Below are 16,554 nucleotides of genomic sequence, written 5' to 3' on the forward strand. Positions count from 1 at the left end.
TCTGTGCACTGTTATTGGTTGGTAGATACACACCCAAAGGTTGTAGCCTAGAAATGTCCTGCAAAAGCAAAATGAAAAGAAAAAAGTACATGCAGAGGCCTCTGAGAGTCAGAGAGTCTCTGCAGATTAATATGCCGCTACACACTTCTAGTGGGTCATAAGTGATGAATGAGAGGGATTATTTTTACATGAGTCTACACATTGTTTTTTTTTTTTTAATCCTGCAGAGTATATCCTTAACAACCGGGCAACCCAAAACTGATTACTGATCTAAGCATCACATACAGCCATTGCTGAAAACTTTTATAAATCCTTTATAAAGTATGGATGATCAGAAAGTGGTGTGGTTGTGTAATTTTGGCAAACATAAATATTGACAGAAGTTCTAGGTTTTTTGTACTCTGCAGGGATCTTTGTGTGCACTATTTTCTCCAAATGTTGCCTGTACATATACCCTGTGAAAGCATGAAGATCAATAATACGACCAACAATGTATGTATGTAATTTTCCATCAGTGCCTCATATCATTAACCCCAATATCAGGGTCCCTTTCCCCAGGCCATTTGTTATTTTAATAAACAACCAACCTGACCCTGCTGTCACCATCCTTTCCCCTGTCCCAGTTCACCTCACAGGTATCCCTGGAGTAGTGCCTGCATACAAACACAGGAAGTTAATCATCTGTGAGTGAATAAGGTTGGGGACTGATGGCCTTTCAACTTTCTTTGACCTTTTTTGGGGGGAGGGGGTTATAGTAAGAGAGCATCCTCATGGGAACTCAGCGTCCTCTGAGCATGAATTAAACACAGCTTCATAATAACCAGGATAGAGGATACAGAAGGATGTGGGGGAATTTTATTATTAATTGGATTGGAGAGTTCTACAAGCGTCAGCAAAATGTCTGCGTTCCTGTCGTCTCATTACTGTCCAGCTATTTCAGCAACTTCCTCCAGATGCTGGGAGTTTCTATCCTGTTCTCTTACTCTCCAAAGTTTGCTGGAGAAGATTAAAAATAGGTTTCACCTAAACACAAATAAGTTATGGCAAAGTTTTAAAGGTCTTTTTTTAACTTTATTTTTTTGTCAGTTTATACCTTCAGAGTCGCTGTGGTACCCCAAGCTGATTAAAACATACACTGGTCTCTTGTGGTAAACCTGATAAATCTTCTGCTTCATAGTTTAATAAATTCAGAGGTCTGTTCAAGGTAACTGTGTAGAGTCATGTGAGGACAGGCTGAATCCATAAATTTGTATGTAGGTGCATTAGTCTTGAGTATCTGGGCAGATTAAATGAGTATAGATGTGATGTGATGAGATGACAAGGCACCAAAATAAAACAAACAAACAAATATGATATGCATGATAATAAAGTATATGGATATTATTTTATATAGACAAAAATACATAGAGAAACACGTACAGGCAGTACATACACATATAGAGTTGACATTAGCTCAGACAATTAAGTATTTAATTAATAATCGTTTTAATAATTTATCAAGCACAAATGGCAAATAATCTATGGTTTCAGTTTCTCAGATGTGAGGATTTGCTACTTTTCAATGTTATCTTAGTATATTTAGGTTTTGAGCTGTTGGTTGGACAAATGAAATGATATTTAATGTTTTATTGGGCCCACAGAACACTTGGTGGGTGTTTTTCACTATTTTCTTACCTTATCTTATCTTATCTTTTGTGCCTCTACTGAAGTACACACACTGGTATATTTTCTCAGGAGACAAAGAAAAGCAGCACTCTTTAATATCACAAATAGCTAGCGGTGTTGATTGAACAAAAGATAGACATAAATTATGTAACCCAGACACTGATCAAGTTTTCATTCATTCTCTTCAAGAGAGTGAAACAGCGCCACCTCTGGATTATGGTGGCCGTGATGGGTAAGGCAGCCCTTTTGGCCAAAAGCGACGTCGCGCTCTGTTACGCAGGCAACCGTTCGGAGCCGAGGAGGCAAAGCCAAGTTCAGCGAAGAAACTAGTATCAGATACAGTCGCTGCCATTAGATTTCGGTACAGTGAGTGAACAGAACTCTTAAATACTCCGTCGGTGAATCTGTAAATGAGTTATTTTAACATTGTACAATTGAAACCCGAGTTAGCTAGCTTTCGAGTGTTGCTAATGGTAACGGCTATCGCGTTTGTTAAGCTAGTTAGCTGTTAGCATGGCGGAAGAAATGAAGAAGAGGGCTGTTAGCAAGTTAACCAGCATCACAGCAACAAGTGCAATGGGACATTTTCTGGCATGGACGTGGACCAGGTTACCACCATGAGAGAAAGAAGAATGGGCTTCCATGACAATTAAAGTAAGTCAAATGCCATAGTCAGTCTGTTGGCTGGTTTTGCTTGTAACTAACTGTTGAATGTCCTGCATTGGCTATTTGTATGTGGGTTGATCCAGGTTGTATTTTATTGTGTGCCTTCTTTGGCTGGAAACTGAAGCTGTTGTGTTATTGTTGCTGCTGTGCACACTGTCTACACAGTCAGCAGGAGCTCAGCCTGTTGTGGTTACTATGAATATAATCTCAAATTTTGCTTTTATTGGTTATTCATTCACCTGTTGGCAGTGTCTGGAACCTGTGGAGAAGCTCTGCAGGTTTCTTCAAATTTTGATATCCTTGAGTATTATTTCTTTGATCATTAAGGGTGTGTTTTATACATAAAAGAAATGTGTGAGACGTGTATTTTATCTATAGCATATTCTATAAGCTCAACAATACTGTATGTGTTTATTTTAAATCCATAGATAAGAGTAAGTCACGTATGTATGATATGTGCATTGTTCTTCTTGCTGCTCTGATGGCATTCGTTTTGGCAGACCTGAAGTTTTCTGCATACATTTTGACCAATTTGGTGTTTAATGCCTTGCTACAGAACATCTGGATATTTTGTGGTGAGGAGTTTGGGTGTCAAACCACTGACTTTTGATTAGTGGCCGCTTCATGAATTTTTCAGGGTTTTTTTGTATCACACTGCAGCTGAACATTACTAGAAATATGTGTTTGTTAGCTTTTCCACAGAGTTATACCTTTTTTTTTGTATGACTTCTTTTACTTTTCTTTTTCGTTTTTTTCAATTGAGCCACGCAACTGCTAAAGTGTCAGTGTTCAATTAACTGGCCTGTCTGAGAGACCAGCTGGGTCTGGTCTGGTCCCTGAGCTTTGTATGGAGCAGGGTCACCACTGTTTACACCTCTTTTTTTATAATATAATTTTACACAGAACTTTAAATCGTCTGTTTTGTATAAAGCATCACCCCAGAGTTCATCCAAACAGTCTCACCACTTGCCATAACAGGCTTTCTGCGTGAACTGATCTGGTGTAAAATTTTCGGCCTAAAGAAAATGATATTCTTAGTGCAAAATATGAGTCAGAAACAAAGCATTAGTCAGTTGCTGAAGTTTTTTTCAGAACACATGACACTTTGTGGGAGTCGTGTGAGAATTTGCAGCTCCGGTGTGAAGATTCATAGCTATAGTTACATTTTTATAAATTAATAAAACTTTTACTTCATTATACTAATGTGGCTCTGTAAACAGCAGATGTTACTGGTTGGAAATAGTTTTCTCAAGGGGTTTCCACTGTACACAGAGACAGAAGAATAAACAGTCTCATCACTGATTTAGCCTCTTTTATGACCACATCAGGAAAAACAATAGGCACCAAATGTTTGAAGACTCATTAATTGGCCCAAACACAAAAACACCATAACAACAATATGAACAAACTGCATAACAGAACAAAAAAGACCTTTGAGGGGCGAAAGACAGAAAAGTTCTCTCTGTCCAATGTATTGATTTGCATCATTACACAAGTACTCCTCATCTGGTTGCAGTGTTACATCACTCCTTCCACTTTGCTGCTTGTCTGTCCTCTGAATCATTCACAGCATAGCGCTCAGTGTTCGAGCTGCTGGCCCTAAAGCCTGCCAGGTCTAACTCTGCCTGCCTCACTTCAGTTTCTCTCTTTCTTCACCTGAACAAAGGCTTTTATTTTCTGTGAAATAACCTCTGACTGCTTACTGACTGTCTGTCTGTTACTGTACAGTAATAGAAAACTGTGCTAAAAAAAATCAGCTAATCCACTTCCTTCCACCTGAGACCTGCCTGCCTGTCTGTCTGACCTCGGCCTTTTGATCTGCATCGATGCAAGAGCTTTTCTCTTCTTCTCTGTGAGCTACTCAACAGTATGAGCTCCGTCCACCTGTCTTGCTACTAGACAAACTCTTCACCTCTGCTTTGACTTACCACTGGAAAAAAAAACATTTCTGTCTGTGGCTATTTTATCCAGAAATCCTTATTAGCTAATACAGTCTTCTGCACCTGAGTAACACTTGCCTGCCTGACCCCATTCTCTTTTATTGAGCTGCATACACACTCACCATCTAGCTTCTTCAGCCTGTCAGTGGATGGAGAGACATACAGGCGGTGGAGGTGACAGCTATCAGCTAGTTAATTCTTCATCCTTCCATCACAGTAAGGAGGACAGAGGGCAGTTGCATTGGAATCTGCACTGCATTGATAGATAAAGGAGGTAGCTTGTCTGCCCCTCTGTCTACTGTCTTTCTGTCTGACTCTTATGCAACCCACTTTTAGTACTTATACATATGCAAATACTCATCTCATTTCATGCTTTTCTTGGCTTTATCAGTCTATCTCTCAAACTCAGCCTTTCTATATTTTTCTTTGTCTCTGTTTGTGATTGTTAAATGTTATAGGATGTCTTTACCGTCAATAGTTTGTCCTTGTACCTTAATGATGTAGTAAGTTGTTTACAAGTGCCCTCACAAATGGCTGAACATTTTTGGACTCTCTGAGTGGTTAGGGTATGGTTAGGTTTAGGTTGAGTAAAACTGCTTTTTCAATGTTAAAAAAAGATTATGGTTCATGGTGAGAATACATTATGACTACTGGCAGGAGACTAGATATGAACTGGAGTATCTATGTCCTGCTTGCATACTCCTTTAACCTGCAGTAAATTATTTTTTTTGGCCACTTGGGGGCAGTGGAAATGAGCTGTAAACACAGTGCTGACATATTATCACCTTTTTAGCTGTTGTGGGGACTTTGCTAGCAAGCTTAACTATTTTAACCAGTGAGTTGCTAAACAAAGCAGTGTGAATATTTACAGAGAGTGAATATTGGACATTATGGCCAAAATGTGAATCCAAATGAAGGATGATATTGCAGTCTTATCGCTACTTCCAGACAGGCGGGAGCATGTGTTAACAACACTGAGGCTTCTCAGGTCAACTCTACATGCCAATGCATAAATTCAAACTTTCTTATAAGACACAGATTAAAGCATTCCTTTATGATTATGAATTTCTACCACACTCTGTAACTGCTGGATGTATATATACGTGAATGTTTGTTAGCAAGTTCGCCATATCAACTTAAAAATTGATGATATGTCAGTGTTTTCACATCTTGTTCCAGTTGACCCTAAGTGGGCAAAAAAACCTGTTATTGCAGATTTAAGATTAGGGATGGGACCACTGTTGTTGATTGGATCTGCTCACCCTGGTGAAAGAGGTTGGACCGTGAAATGTCATACACAGCATCACTCCCCTTTTCATGGTGCCTCTTGTGGTTTATTGACCTTTTGTTGGAACATTAGAATATTGCCTTGTATATCTGGTTTTTGATGCATGGTCAATTTTACTTGACACTAAAGAGCAATAACAAATGCCCAATATTGATCTCCTCTTTGATAATAGTATTTTCCTGTTGCAGTCCTTTGTTGAGATTTAAGAACTCTTTTAAATTCAACCCACATACCTCATATGTCTGTTTCATAACACGTGAAATGTTGCTTGATAGTACTCTCTACATCCTTTATCCCAACTCCCAAACAACATTCCTCTTATATGTCAACCCTTCCTCCACCTTCTCTCTTTCCTGCCTCCTCCCCCCACCTTTTCCTCTCTTCTGTCACCACCTCCAGACTACTTATTTACTAATGATGTGCTGTAAACGCTTACTCTTGTGTTTTCATGCTGCACTTTCCATCTACCCCCTCACCTTACTCTTCTCCATGTCATCATGCCCTAGCCCCGCCTTCATCTTGTTCCTCAACCCTTGACTCCACATCTCCTGACCCCCTCAAGGTGAAACCTGAGTGGCTTTAATTGGCCGGTATCAATTAAATTCTGAAAGCACATGAACTCACAGGGGACAAGTAAGTGGAGTTAGCTCCTGCTAGTTATCTCTGCTTCCTCCTCCTTCGCCTCCTTGGACTCCCGGACCTCGGTTCATCCTCTCATGTGGAATTGATGCCTCTCGCTCCCTCTCTTCAGCCAAATCTTCCCTTTCATTACATGGCCATCTCGTTCTCTCTCTGTCTCTCTCTGTTTCCCCTATCTCTCTCTTCCTTATCCATTCCTGCCGCCACTTTTAAATAGATCCCTGCGGCAGTGACTGAGCCAGACACGGCCTCCATCATGGGACCAAGAGGAGGCTAATGCCTTTTTAATGAGGCCTCGGCCACAATGTGACACAGTAAAGTGGCAGGAATCGGTGGCTGGTGAGCCCTTGGTCCAGGGTATTTATCACCTAAAACCCTCTGATCCACTGTGCCTGTGGGAGGGAGGGAGGGAGGGAGCAAGAGGTAGACAGAGAGGAGGAGGCAGGCAGAGGTTGAGGAGGAAAGAGAAAGTTACCAAAAAGCTGGATGGAGAACAAGTGAAAAGAAATGGAGGAGAGAAGAAGGATAAGAAGTGGAGCAAATGGATTGGAGGAAAAAAAACAAAGTATATGGACATAGCATATTTTACATAAGAGAACACAGACTGAAACAGAAGAGTAAAACAACCAGAAAAAGGCCAAGAAAGAAAAATTACTGGTCTTCGAAAGCTGTGTTCCTTATTTTCCTCTCTTCATCTTCTCCTCATCATCTTAAGTGGCTTGTACATGTTTAGCATCCCACCACCGATTGCCCCTGGAAGCTGCATAATGTGAAATCACAATAATAGCCATAATGCTTCGACAGTAATTAATATTCCTCCATACATATTGCTGCAGAGCCTGAGAGAAAGGCACTGAGAGTGGTTTGCCTCCAGTGAGGGGAACTCACATTATTATATTCCCACTTCATCCAATATTAATGCCCATTGGGCCCAGTATTCTAATATGAGTTCTAGTGAAATGGCCTTAAGTGGCTGAATAGCAAATAAGATAGATTAGCAACAAAAGAAAACCACCTATTTCATTATTAACGCAGATGATTGAAAGTAATGGGCAGGATAAAGGTGTGAAATCAAAGAACCTCTGAAATATGAACTGGTGGAATCTCCTTAAACTCCGTTTCAGCTCCAGTGTGCTCACTTAGGGCTTCAATGGCGGTCTATTATGGCACTGCACCACATAAAGAGTGTGAGGTCCAATAAAATGGCTGTTGTAAAAATCGTCCATTGTAGTTACTTTCCACACTGCTGCATAGAGCTCTGAAGCAGAACCATACGTTCTGTCACACAACCTAATGCTCCTGAAATTATTTTCTTTTGGTCATTATTATTAATTGTTGTTCAACGTAGACACTTTGTATTCTTTGCAGTTATATTACTAAATATTTTCTTTCAAACTCCATTTACTATTGATACTATGGACAAGGCTGACTTTCCCATGTGGGATTCAGATTGCATACCAGTGCACAAGGAATTTGCAGGAAACAGTACATACAGTACATGTACTGAACCTGATGTGAATGGTGAAAGCCGGTGCTGGGCATTTGGAAAAGAACTGCTGTGTCCTCTCAGCCTATAACTTGTTTGTGCTGTAAACTGATGCAAGTTACCCATATCCTGCTGCTTTTCTGCATTCAGTCTGGTTTGGTCGAAATAAACCCTTAAATCACTGATTCAGGAGTGTGAGCAAGAGAAAAGGTGGACATCAGAGAAACAATGGGGGAAAACAGCATGTAGTAACAAATGTTTTCACACCTAACTCTGGAATTATTATCACTTTATGACTTTATGGCAGGGGAGATTTAAATATGTTGGACTTCAACAGATTCTTCGGTACAAAAATGCTATCACCAGATAACGAAGACCTTACTCTCAGCCAGCATTGATGAAGTGACAGGTAGTTGTGATGTAGCTGTTGTTTGTGAGAGCTGCCCAGCAGTTGGTGGTTAGTCCTAGCTTGACTCGCAGCTCATCCTTCTTCTCCTCAATGCCTTTAGTCACAGTAGCTCTCGATGGCATAATGTACTCAGGCTCAAGGTACTGAACTAGCTCTTTGAACCCATCACCCTCTATATATATAGAAATGTTGCCACAAAGCAAGGCACCATGCTGCTGCTAAGAGAGATGCAGGTGGAGCAGAAAAAGCCATGAGGGAAAGAAATGGCCCATGACAAGCAAGTTGTTGGGGCAATTCTCAGTCTAAAATGACTCAGCAACTACCATCAGGACGCCCTTGAGCAAACCAGTGAAGCTGGTCTGTGGTCGACAGTCGACTGCTGTGATTATATTAGACCAATACCAGGTGTAAAATTTTGGAAATGTGCTGCTGGGAAACCTTGCACACACAGTCAACTTCCCATTCAAAAACAATGGAGGAAACAAATAAGAAGTGAAGTGTGTACAGATACAGAGAGGTCCTACCTTTTTCAAGCTTATCCCACTACCGCTGCAGCACTGTTGCTCCACCCTCCATCCTGCACTCTGTACTGAATTTGTGATACACAGCAGACAAGGAGTATTCTGATTTACATTCACATGAGAGGTTAAGATTGTTTGACTAGATTAGGTTGATCCCCTGTAGAGAACTTTGTTTCAGACTCGAGTCTACATTTGCTCCAACTTAAGTTTTAAGGACTGGTGTAATGCTGTCCGGCGTAAAATGAAACATACCAGTGATTCTCCAAGCCAGAAACCAGATGGGTTGTTAGACAGTTTTAGTATTGGTTTTTGGATAAGACGATATGTCCTTCAGTTTCCTGCTGCAAGCGTATGTTCCAGACAGTCATAAATGTTGTATGAGTCTGCGGAGGGCCTGGGGAGAGGAGAGGAGGAGGAGAGGAAGTAGGGAAAAAGAGGACAGCTTAGGAAGAGGAAAAGGAAGAAGAGGAAGATGAGAGGAGGAAGAAAGGGGAGCAAAAGTGACTAGTTGGTGGTGGTTGCAGTAGAAGAAAAGACACTTGGGTGAACAGATTCATTGAACATGTCTGGATTAAAAAGACTAAACGTTCAGAAATTACTGAAATGTTTCGACGTCAGATATGAGAGAGTCACAGGGTGTCTCCTCCTGAAATAAAGGGATTTTCATTTTCATCAGCCTTGGACTGCTGTAATGAGCGTTTGAGATGAAAAAAGTTTGCTCTGTGTGTGTGTGTGTGTGTGTGTGTGCGTGCGTGCGTGCGTGTGTGTGTGTGCGCGCGCGCTTGTACAAAAGGACATCAAAGTAATGATCTGCCTTGCATGACCATGTATACTGCACGCTGTAGGTTTAATCAGGCACTCGGAGACTAAATAAGTTCTGCTTGTAAATTAAAACAAAGCTATTTACATTAATTTACAATTCCAAGCATCTCACGGATTTCACAACAAGCTCTCTGCTTTAACCATGGAAGGCATCAATTTATCACAATTTGTTCAGGTGCTCATAGCCTGTTACTGGGTGGTCGTTTTTCTTCTTCCTTGAAGTGTAACATATTTGGAGAATCACAGTTTGAACAGAGACTTGCGTGCAAATCCAGTAATAATTTTGGGGGTTTTCCCCTTCCATGCTTCCACATGTAATCCTTTCCCTGCTTTCATCTCAGGCTGCAACTATTGTTAAGATTCTTTAAATTATCTATCTTGCTACTGGTTATTATGTAAAATATAAATTATATAAAATGTCAAAAACCCTGAAAAATATCACAGTTTCCTAAAGCCCAAGATGTTGTGGCCAACACTACTAAACACCAAGATATTCAGTGATATCACAGAAGACAGAAAAAAAGCAACAAAATCTTTTACACTCAGCCAATACAAAATATTCCTCCTGAATCTAATTTATCATCATTAAGTTATCTAATATTTACCTTAATTTATTCTATCTCTGTTTGCCTCATCAGTCACTATTCAAAATTAATTGCTGGAAAACTGGAAGGGAAAAGAGGCATATCCAGAGGCAGAAAAGCCACCAATCTTGGCAACAAACAGTGTTTCTCTCAGGGCTGATGTGGGGCAGTGATGAATACGATAGCTTCCCTGTCATCAATCAGACCGCAGCCTGTCTCTCTCTGGGATGGCCCCCCGTCCAACACACCTCGGCCCTCCCTGGAGGGGCCTCAGAAGGGGCTCAGCAGAGACCTGAGAGCCTCTCTCCTTCCACCCTCCTCCACCTGACAGCTTTCACCCCTCTCCTGCAGTCCCTTTGGTGATGAGGCTCTCCCTCAGTGGAGATGCTAAAAAAGGGCCTGGTACTGAAGCTGGGGAGGTTGGGGAGTAGACAAAGGGGAGAACAAAATATGGAAGAAAAAATGGGGAAAAATGAAATGGAAAAGTAGGAAGCCGTGTTTAGCGGCGATAAGAACGGAAAGAGAAAAAAAAGAGAATGAAATGAGGAGAGGAAAAAAAATAGCAGATGTGGAGCAGGGGGATATCAGGGTGCTCCTCTCTTTGTAATCCCCCCAACTCACCCCCTCCATCTTCGTTTGCTCCCACAGACAGAACACACTGGCCTGTCTTTAACAAGGCGCCTGTCCTTGGGAGATTTCTCTCATCATCAATCAACTGCAGCTGGGGAGTCACACAGGGCAGAGAGCGGGCTAGAGAGATTGAGAGTATGAGAGAGAGGCAAAGAAAGAGAGATGGAAAGAAAGAGGAAGATGGAGGTAAAGAGAAGGAGGGTGAAATTGATTTAATTAAGAGATGGAGGAAGCAGTGAATGATGTGAAGGAATACATTTTAGAATTTTTTCTCTGCTGCTCCTCTGTTTCTCATGTCATACGCCACTGACAACAAAATATGAATATGAAACGGCCACTACATGCAGCAACATGTTATGACAGAGCACAGTGCACTATCGAGGCCATCAGTGTTGTTTTCAGTGGACTTTTGCTCCTTGGATATGGCAGGCATTTCCTCATTGATTTATTGCCCTCATGGAAGCTTTGGTCTCTAATCTTTTGTTGTTGTTGTGTCTGTTCACGTTTGATGGTCCAGACCAAAAGAGAATCCAAGTTTAACATCCTTTTAATGCCGCACAGTCAGGTCAGTAGAATTCAATTCAGTGCTGATGAAGAATTCCCCCAACATTTACAATACATAACAACCAATGTTCAGAGTGAGATTGGACATCTGCCAGCAGCAAAGAGATTGTTCTGTTTTCTGGGAGTTTTACTTTACTCACCCAGTGTCAGAGAAACATTGCTCATACATGCATTTCTTTATGTCTGCATGCAGTTTGGAGGAGTGGTGATATTTGCATATTTTATCTTAATTACTGAATATTATGTTTGTAAGATCATTAGCAACTCAGATTTAGAGAAGTAACTTTATGGCAGTTGTAGTTGTAATCTACATTTTGCATTTTACATTTATTCAAGTCAGTAATATTGCCATGAAAGGACATTAAATCCAATGTCCGATCAACCTTCTGTTCACATGTGCTTAGCCAGACAGCAGGGCGGACAGCTAATCCACAAGGAGTTTTATTGATATTACTTTGTGTGCCTGTGTTCTTGTGCTGTTTGTGTTCAGGCATACACTGAACATGTGAACTCCTGCAGACATCGGCAAAGGATAAAAGATAATTCCTGTAGACCCATGAAACTACATGGATTCAGTGAGTATAATTGTTACTAAAAACACTGTTGCATACCTTCCAATTACATGCAGAAGAACACAATGGTATCCGTGAGTATCTCTCAGTATAAATAGAAGAAATATTGCAATAGTCCAAAAATGAATTATTGAACCATTTTGAAAAATCATCTTGCTTGCTCACAGTCAGCCGTCACCCTTTTACTGTATGACATGCATTCGGACATCTATCAAATGCAGCCGATCAATCACCTGCAATTCAGAAAGCGCTGGTGCTGTACACACATGCAGTGGTCATGTGTGTGTGTAACTCTACTCTATCCCTCCATTAATCTCAAGGTTTCTCTGTTCTGACTGACAGCTTGAAAATTACCACAAGAGACAGAAAACAGACTTTCATGTGTGTGTACGTATGTGTGTGTGTGTGTGTGTGTGGTTGGTGGCACTGGGTTTAAATGTTGGAGACGTGCCTATATATTTGTGAGTGTGATGAGTGTCATGAGAATCAGGAACACTTTTTTTGCCAAAAACAACAGATGTACAAGAAGCGGTGCAGATGCAATTGACAGTAGTGATGTGTTTTGCCTCTTGTGTGCATACTTATTTCTCATTATGTTTGCATTTTATCTGTTGTCTACTTTTATTGCATTGATTGTAGCTCAACTGATATTTTTGATGCAAATTTACCTGAACACAAATGTTTTGTAAAGTACACCATACAATCTACTGGCTAGCTGATATTGTCATCCCAAGAAATTGGTCGTGCTCTTTGTGCATGCCTTTGTGTGTGTGTGTGTGTGTGTGTGTGTGCATACATTCCACCCACCAGTGCATGGTAATCAGCAGCCATAATGTCCCATCAAGGGAAATACATAATAAATCAGCTTTGGTTTGACTTTGTAGTAAGACAAGAGTGTTCTGGGCGGCCGGACGGTAAAGTGATGCGCACGCGCGCACACACACACACAGACACACACACACACAGACACACACACACAGACACACACACACAGACACATGCATACGGCTTTAAACACAGACAAATGATGTAAAGTATGAATTATGTCCTCTTCTCATGGGCACGTGATCACCAGCCAAACATCCATGTTTTCATGGTCCTCTCGTTTCTCTCTCTTAGTTTATTCTACAGTTTTCTCACCCTCCTCTGTCTTGTTTGTCCATGCCCGTCTGTACTTAAACCAAGCCGTGTGCTGCCTCTCATTTCTCCGTCTGTGTGTGACTCTACCTTTTGCCAACAAGCTCAGGCTGGTGTCCAAAACACGTGATTCCAGCACAGAGGAGGTATGGACGTGTTCCTGAAAGCCTTGTTTTAGATCACATGATCTGACGCTGTGTTGTGACTAGCTGTGAAGCTGAGCTATAACTGTCACTGATGTGGGAAGAAAAGTCTCTTTGAAAAACCAGAGAGGAGACGTACACGTACAGTCACACAGATATATACATGTATGCACAGTATCCGTTTTTTAACACACACATACTGGCTTGGACACAAGCATTGCCACACACTTGCCACAGGCGGAAAACTGATGAAATTTTATGCCAACTCTCAGAAGCGTTTGTTCCGTCTTCAGGCTGGCCAAGGCAAACGGAGCATGCCACAGCTCCCGCGCTGCCTTCTGCGAGTTCATTTTCATGACAGCACACTCTAATTGCTGAGGTAATTAGATTAGGGAAGGCTGCGTTAAAAATAAAAGTCTCTCATGTTTCTCAGCACTTTTGCCTCGATGGGTATAAGGCGTTTGAAGGCAACATCCATGGAAGCCAACAAAGTGCTGCGCTGTCCTCTCCTTCTGCTTGCCCCTCTCTTCTCCTCTTGCTGTAGGGAGAATGGCACTAAAGAGAAACTTCATTTCACAGGGAATGTTCTGGTTGCTTTGCTTAGAGAAACAGGGGGTCAGAGTTTAAAAAGTCCACTCTTTTTGGGGGGAAGTTTTGAAGTGACGATGTGTAGTCCTGACAAAAGAGTTTTGATCATATCTGACAACAGCCCTCCTCCAAGGGGGGTTTGTTTGTTGTCTTGTCATCGTGTGCGTGCGCACGTGTGTGCATGTGTGATTTCTGTTTGTACATGAGCAGCTGTCAGTGTGTGCATCTGACTAGTGAGATTTTGACAAAATGTATTTTTACTTCCTGACTGCACCCAGAGTCTTAGCACGTGTTTACAAATGAAAATTGTTCAATTCTGAATGAAGCCTTCACACTTTCTGTAAGGACTGATATCATAATAACAACACAAATTCTGCAGTTTCTTTAGTAAAATTGCACTTGTTGCACTTTAAGATTTAAAAGGAAATTAAAAGTGATTCTTAATCCTATATTTTTGTCCATTATGACTGTTGATCCTAATAGCATTTTGCCACCACCTCAGTTACAGAGATTTGGCAAACAAAATCTTTTTCCAATTGAGGCATTAAAGGTGAGCCTTCTGCAGCTTTCCAAAAATATAACATTTTACAGAAGTCATCTGAAACATGTATTCTTGAGTTTGACTGCAGGTTAACACACAAAGTAATACCCTGGAAAGCAAACTACTTTTGGTGAACTTTCTGACTGCAGTACCTGCTGTGTTCATGTCATGGACATGGGGGTTTACTTTTTTTATGAAGCTCTTTTTAGTAATTCCCCTGCCATTTGGCTTATTTTAGTGGCTGGCAGTCTTGAAACAGACAGGAAATGTCGGGAGAGAGAGAGTGGTGCAACATGCAACAAAGGTCTCTGGCCGAAATCGAACAAGTGACATTGTAATTGTATGGTGTAACTACTAGGCCACTAGGAAGAAATAAAGTGTAGTAAATGTGAGAAAATAGTTTGTGTCTGCAAGTTTCTAAATTGCAAGAAGAAAATGACAAGGTACACACTGCAGTTTTTATTTAGAATTGCTATACCATAAAGAAAGGTTGGTGCATCAGTTACAGGGATTTCCAGGACAGCACTTTCTGTACACACTTTTATTCTTGTCTGAGATGATTTTTGGTAAACTGTAGTTTTTTGGAGAGCTGTACGACACCTATTTCCCCTATCCCATTCTTTCAGAAGTCCACATTTCCCAAATGTCTACAGTAGAGGAGGCAAATAAAATGTTCGCAAGAACAATAATGACATGGGACAAAAATATAGCAATAAAACCCTGGCTGACAAATACTGGAATTTCTGTTGGTGAATTTAACAGTGTTTTCAAAACTTGAAATCTCCTAAGATCTGCACCAGTGAAAGTCTCATGAAGTAGATTCTCATTTTTGACACCCAGATGAGTAATGGCAGTTATGTGCTTTTTGTACTGGTGCCTGTAGTATGTGTGTGTGTCTACGTAGGCACTGTATGTGTTCCCATGGTTCATGGGTACTTCTGTGAGTACTTGTGTGCTCCCCTGCATACATGACAGAGCCCCGTCTCTGTATCTGCTCCCTGTTTTTCCTTAGGTATGAAGGCATCGGAATCGATCGTGTGAGTCTTGCTCTTGATGCTTGGTGATTGATGGTGTGAAGGTGATTTATTAGTCATGTCCGAGGAGCAGGCAGCAGGAGGAAAGCTCTTTTGTCCCTGTCTTTTGAGGCCCTCGCTGTTGTTTTTCATTTGCTCTCTCTCTCGGCACAGCTTTCTCTCTCTCTTGCTCTGTGTTATTGTCGCCCTACAGTGCCCTTTTACATCTGACTGTGAAGTTGCCTTGTAGGGAGCAACACTACATCTAAGATGTCTTGCCCTCATGCAGCTACGTTAGTGTCATTCTATAGAAATTGACTAAAAAGAGCCATAGGCAGGCATGCAGCAGCATTCTCTGTAGTGTTTATGTCTCTCTTTCTCTTGGCCCTAGTCTCATTCTCTCTGTCTGACTGGAGGCCTAATAGCTTGCTAATCACAGGCTTCAATAGGTAAGCGTGGAATGAGCAATTTCCTCTGAATCAGGTTTGATGGGAAAGAAGTCAAGGGGGAGAGAGGGATGAAGAAAGAGTAGAGCGATAGGTTGCCTGCACTGCTCTCATACCTCTTGTATCATACTGACAGCTAGCAGAAGTGCTGAGGGCCTAGCTATAAATTGATTGTGACTGCCCATGAGTGGCACTGTGAGAGGGAGGCAGGTGATAGTTTCCACCTGGTTCACCCAAGTTCAAACTTCAATATCAAAGATATTTTAAACAACCGCAGCAAGTTTGTTCTGCATTAATCAGACTTTTACATGCAAAAGTATTGCGATATCTTCCTAGACTTTTGCAGAGCTCTAAATCTTTCAGGAGTTCTTCTGACTTTTATGAACTGACCATGTTAAGGCAGTATATGCTGCGGTCACATTTTGGTCATTTGACCTTTACCACCAGCCTGTGGGGTTACTCTTTAAATGGGAAATTGCTAGGCTTGGACACTTGAGACAGAAAGCTACAAAAATTCAGAGTGAGGTCTTATTTGATTAAAGCGGTGATTGTGTAATGTCACAATAGAGGCCAACTGGCGTATGTGTTACTGTAGTCGATCATTCTCTATGCCCTGCCCCCCTTCGTTAGTGTTGCTATGCCTGAAGTTTTCCTTTCTAGCACAGCAAATATGCAGTTTACAGATAATGTTGGCAGATTTACCACACTTAATTTCAGACAAAGGTAAAGAAATTCAGTCTTCTAATTTTCAGCCAGCTACCTGTTGAAGTGATAACTGCTGTTTCATCAACTGGAGCGACCTAGCAAATTGTGAGCTCCATATAAGGTAGTTGAAGTTGCTGTCTCTGGCTGGTTCGTCTTTTAAGAAAAGGAGGTCGTACATTATTCACTTGATATCTA

This window comes from Chelmon rostratus, chromosome 16 (genome assembly GCF_017976325.1).
Source record: "Chelmon rostratus isolate fCheRos1 chromosome 16, fCheRos1.pri, whole genome shotgun sequence".
NCBI lineage: Eukaryota > Metazoa > Chordata > Actinopteri > Chaetodontiformes > Chaetodontidae > Chelmon > Chelmon rostratus.